Below are 5,686 nucleotides of genomic sequence, written 5' to 3' on the forward strand. Positions count from 1 at the left end.
GGCAGTGGACATGGCTCAAGTTACAGGGTTCCTGCCACCCATGTGGGAGAGCTGGGTTGAGTTCCCGGCTCCCGGCCCCAGCCTGGCCCCAGCCATCGCAGGCATCTGGGGCGTGAACCGGTGTACGGGGGCTCTGTCCATCTGTCTGTCTGTATCTGTCACATAACTAAGCGCTGGGGCCAGGGGGAGGTTCCGGTCTGCTGCGGGAGCTCACCCCGGGCGCACCATGCGGCATCTGCTTCCAGAGAGGCAGCCAGGCCCCCCCGCCCCGGCCCCAGGAGCTGGCGACTGGGAGCCCCGTGCCTGAGCGGCCCTTGCCCAAAGCCGGGCCTGGCCAGGCGCTCCCGGTGCACGTGGCACCCCCGGGCGAGCTCTCTGTTCTGTGCTGGAGGGTGCAGGAGGCCTCCGACTCTCCCCCCGCCAGCCCGTCTGCAGAGCTGCTGGGCCGTCCGTGCCACGGACGGCTTCGGACAGAGCCAGGAGGAGCCGCAGCACGGGGATGACCAAGTCTCCGCCGGGTACCCTTCGTTAGAAGGGAGCCATGGAGCCCAGCCCCTGCTCCAGGGATGGGGCGTGAGGCGCCCCTGTGCAGGGGAGGTGCCGGGGACACAGGAGGGGGCGGGACGGACAAGGGGTCCTAGCCTGTGGGGCTGAGCTGGGGAGGGCAGACAGTGATAGTGTGACCCGGCAGGGGTGGGGGGAGGAGGGGGGCAGGGTCAGCCGTGGCGAGCAGAGCCCCCTGGGACGGACTGAAGTGAGTTTGGAGACACCTGGTGGAAGGGCACCCCAGGCACAGGGAACAGCAGGTGCAGAAATGCTGAGTCCAGTGTGCCCCAAAGCTCGCTCTCTTTTCCCCCATTTTTATTTGGAAGGAAGAGAGAGAGGCGTTCCCATCCGCTGGTTCACTCCCCAAATGCCCACAACAGCCAGGGCTGGGCCAAGCCATGGCCAGGAGCCTGGGGTCTTCCCCGTGGCCGGCAGGGACCCCAGTTCCTTAGCCATCACCTGCTGCCTCCGGGGTGCGTTAGCAGGAAGCCGGGACTGGGACCAGACCCCAGGAGAGTGTGCGGGCGGCCTAAGCAGCGACTTCCATGCTGGGACACGAGCCCAGCCCCAGTTATCTCTGGGCACACCACGTGCTGGACACCCCGACACATGTCATTGCCCTTGCTCAACGCCTGCTGGACCCATTTCACAGACTGGGGACACGCTGGAGGCGCAGGGCAGGGCCGAGATGGGGTGTCAGCGTGGAAAGCTCCAGTGGTAGCCGCCGGCCAGCTGGGAGAACAACCTGGCCCCGGCCTCCTCACTTCTCACACGTGGTCTAGACCTGAGAGCCGGCCACCGCCGTCTCTGTCCCCTGGCTGGGCGGGCTTGGGCGAGTTGCCCCCCTCCCCGGACTCAGGGTACCGGGGGGGTCACTGAGGCCGCCACGCTTCAGCCACCTTTCACACGCCCCTCACGTCCACTAGCATCACAGATCTTCCTCACCGATCACCCTTCTTCATCCATCACCTGCGTCCCGTCTCTTAGATTCTGCCCTCCTGCCCTGGAAGGGGGAGAGACGGACGAGCCTCCCCCACCCGGTGCCCTGGCGCCTGATGGCCGAGTGACTTCACTTATGGACCAGCCAGAGCTGAGTGCATCCCACGCGGGGGCCACTACACATGCAGGGTCACTGACACTTTAACACGCACACACGCATTAAAGTCACAAATCCAGCGCCCACAGGACCCTGGCCACGTCTCGGGTGCCGGGTTCCATCATGCGCTCGTGATACGCCACTGTGTACGGTGGAGAACCGTTACATGATCACCAGATGTGAGCGGGTCTCCCGTGGTACTCATCTTCTAACCTACACCTGCCAGAGGTGGTGCCCGTGTCATCACCATTCCCATCCTGTTGCTGGTCTTGGCTGCCAATCCCGTCTGAGCCAACAGGAAGGTCTGTTAATCAACCTCCAGTGCGTGAGAGGCTACATAAACAATACAAGTAAAGGGGAACAGTTCCCTTATATTAAAAGATCCCAGCCGGCGCCACGGCTCACTAGGCTAATCCTCCGCCTAGCGGCGCCGGCACACTGGGTTCTAGTCCCGGTCGGGGCGCCGGATCCTGTCCCGGTTGCCCCTCTTCCAGGCCAGCCCTCTGCTGTGGCCAGGGAGTGCAGTGGAGGATGGCCCAGGTGCTTGGGCCCTGCACCCCATGGGAGACCAGGAAAAGCACCTGGCTCCTGGCTCCTGCCATCGGATCAGCGCGGTGCGCCAGCCGCGGCGGCCATTGGAGGGTGAACCAACGGCAAAGGAAGACCTTTCTCTCTGTCTCTCTCTCACTGTCCACTCTGCCTGTCAAAAAAAAAAAAAAAAAAAAAAAAATCCCAGCCGGCGCCGTGGCTCACTAGGCTAATCCTCCGCCTTGCGGCGCCAGCACCCTGGGTTCTAGTCCCGGTCAGGGCACCGGATTCTGTCCCGGTTGCTCCTCTTCCAGGCCAGCTCTCTGCTGTGGCCAGGGAGTGCAGTGGAGGATGGCCCAAGTGCTTGGGCCCTGCACCCCATGGGAGACCAGGAGAAGCACCTGGCTCCTGGCTTCAGATCAGCGCGGTGCGCCGGCCACGGCGGCCATTGAGGGGTGAACCAATGGAAAAAGGAAGACCTTTCTCTCTGTCTCTCTCTCTCTCACTGTCCACTCTGCCTGTCAAAACGAAAAAAAAAAAAATCCCAAATACAATATGGCTTGAAACATGTATTGAAACATGTAAGGGCCAGCACCGTGGTGTCGTGGGTAAGGCCGCCGCCTGCAGTGCTGGCATCCCATATGGGCACCGAGTTCGAGTCCCGGCTGCTCCACTTCCCATTCAGCTCTCTGCTGTGGCCTGAGAAAGCAGTAGATGACCCAGGTCCTTGGGCCCCTGCACCCACCCAAGTGGGAGACCCGGAAGAAGCTCCTGGCTCCTGGCTCCTGGCTTCGGACTGGCATGGCTCTGGCCTTTGCAGCCAGCTGGGGAGTGAACCAGCAGATGGAAGACCTCTCTCTCTCTCTCTCTCTCTCTCTCTCTCTCTCTCTCTGCCTCTGTCTCTCTGTAACTCTGCCTTTCAAATAAATAAATCTTAAAATAAAAAGGGAAAGAAAAGAAACTGCATGTAGTTCAAAAATCTGAGCACGCTGAACCAAAGGCCGCACGACGAGGAACCTTGACAGCAAGTGCAGGTACACACGCAGCTGCTTCCCCACATCCACGCCCTTGGAAGCCGCCCACGACTTTGTGCTTTTCCCGTGGGTGGTTCTGTGTCGCCTGCCTCTCTCTGCACCTGACTGCATCCCTGGATCGCACTCCGTCTGCCGCATGACGCTCTCCACAAATCCGCATCCTTGGGAGCTCCGGCCCTGTGCGCACCCCAAAGGGAGCCCAGCGCAGCAGCTGGAGGCTGGGGTTACATCACCATGGTGACCTGATCACCAGTCCTCTGTGGCTCCCTCTGGCTGTCGTTGCTATTGTTATGTTAATAAGCACGGTGGCAGCGTGGATCACCGCGCAGCGCTGTGCTGAACTCGGCCGCCCGTCCGCTCATGGCACTGACCACTGCTGCTTCGGTGGTCCTTACTCCCGCCTTGGGAACGGGGACACTGACTCGCTCGTGGCCACTGGCCCCGGGGCTCCCCGGCCCGCGTAGCGGCCAGGCCCCGGGCGCTGGCCCCTTCAGCTGCACCTGACGCCCCCGCTCCGCCCTCTGCCCGGCGCACCCGCGGCTCCCCGGCGGCGCGGGGCGGGGCGGTTCGCGCGTGGGTGGGAACCCTGCGCCTGTCCGAGGGAAAGCGGCTCCGGCAGGGGCCGGGCCCGAGCCTGATTAAAAGGGGAACAACCGCAAGTCCCCGTTTAAGTCAGCGGAGCTGCCGTCTGGGCGGCGAGAGGGAAAGTGCTTGCGGCTGGCGCGGCGCAGCAGCCATTTGGCACGGGCTGGGGGTGCCCCGGCGGCCGTGCGGCGCGGGGAAGCGGCTGCTCTCCCGGCCTCCGTGCGGCCCAGCCTACCTGCGGCTTGAGGCCGTCAGTGTGGACCCCTCGGCCCCCTCCCCCCTCGCCCCGCGTCTTCAGAGGCCGGAGGTTCCCGCAGGGGTCGCCAGGGTGGGTCCTCCTGCCCGCACCCTCGGAGGGGCGGCTGCGCGCGGCCCAGACTCCTCCCCCCGGGGCCCTTGGGACCCCGCGAGCCGGGCCTGCCTTTCCCGTCTCCCCTCTCACCCCCGCACCTGCTGCTCCCGGATCGCCTGCCCTCCCCTCCCCCGGACGGCCTGGGGCCCTGTCCGGGCAGGTGCCCTGTTCAGCATTGGTTCTGCGGAGATGCCCGAAGGAGCCGGGTGTCCAGGCGGGTGCAGGGCCGAGCACGTGGGCCGTCCCCGCGGCTTCCCCAGGCCACAGCGGGAGCTGCCCCTCCCCCAGCCACTTCCTGGTCTCCGAGCGCCCCGTGTCCCCTCACCGCAAGGCAGGGGTACTGGCTTTGCCCCTGCTGGGCCCCCAGCACCTAGAACAGTGCTCGGCACAAAGTAGGTGTTCAACACGTCCCTGGAACAGCACACTCTCGGGTCTGCAAGGTCACTGGGCTGGAAACCCCCACCACCTGGGGAACCCCTTCCTGCGGGCGGGGGGCGGGACCCCGGGCCGCTCAGTTCCCCGACCGCCCGGGCGCCGGGCGCGCGCTCACCTCGGCCTCGAGGGATGGAGTCGGCTCGTCCGGCCCAGGCCAACGAGCGGTGGGTCGGAGGAGCACCGGGCCCCTCCAAGTGGGGGCGTGGGCGACTGGTTTCCTGTTGGGGGAGGGGAGCGCAGCCATTCCCGGCGCCCCTGTGCTGCGCTACCTCCACGCCGCCCCGGGGAGACCCGCCTGGTCGGCCTGGGCTCCAGGAGGCCCTAGAAGAAATGTGAGTAGCCTGGGGGCGAGCAGAGGCCCCGGGGCAGCAGTCCAGGAAGGCTTCCTGGAGGGGGGGCGCGGCCAGGTAGTGGCGTGGCGCTGGGCTCAGGCGCTCGGGACGCGGCAGAGCGGTGCTGAGGCTGGGGGCGCTGAGGCCGAGGCGGGTCGGCTCTGCGGAGCCGCGGAGAGGCGGGAGCGGGCGGGCTGGGCCCCCTCCCCAGGCGATGATGAAAGTCCAGGTTGATCTTGCGCTGCCGGGCCCGGCAGGCGGCGATAAGGCCCTCAGGGCGGGAGACAGCGGTGGGTGCGCCCCCTGTAGGCCGCACAGCTCGGCGGCCCCTCCCCAGGCCCCGCCTCCCGGCCTGGCCCCGCCCCCGCCACGCCGCGGCGCCCTGTGGCCTGCAGGCGTGGGGTGGGTGGGACCCGGGTTGCCCCGCCCCCCCCGCCGTTCCTTCCCTTCTTTAGGCTGCGCGACGCGAAATTTGGTGGGTGAGTTGTGGGCGTGGCTCGGTGAGACCCCCGCCTCCCGCCGGGCTCGCACCTCCGGATCTCAGGGCCCGGCCCCCGCGGAGGCGCTGGGCAGTGGGCGGGGCCACCTCGGACCCCGCCCCTGGTCCCTCCCCTTCCACAGAGCAGCGGGTTCGCCAGGGCGTGGCTCTCGGCGGCCCCGCCCCTCCAGGCCCGCCCACTCCGGGAGCCGCGGGTTCGCCGGGGCGTGGCTCCCCGTGGCCCCGCCCCGCCGCCCTCCCACGCCGGGCTCGGCTCGCACAGCCGGTTCCTCTTTACAT

The sequence above is a fragment of the Oryctolagus cuniculus genome, chromosome 21 (assembly GCF_051225735.1).
Source record: "Oryctolagus cuniculus isolate XC-2025 breed Fujian yellow rabbit chromosome 21, ASM5122573v1, whole genome shotgun sequence".
Taxonomy (NCBI): Eukaryota; Metazoa; Chordata; class Mammalia; order Lagomorpha; family Leporidae; genus Oryctolagus; species Oryctolagus cuniculus.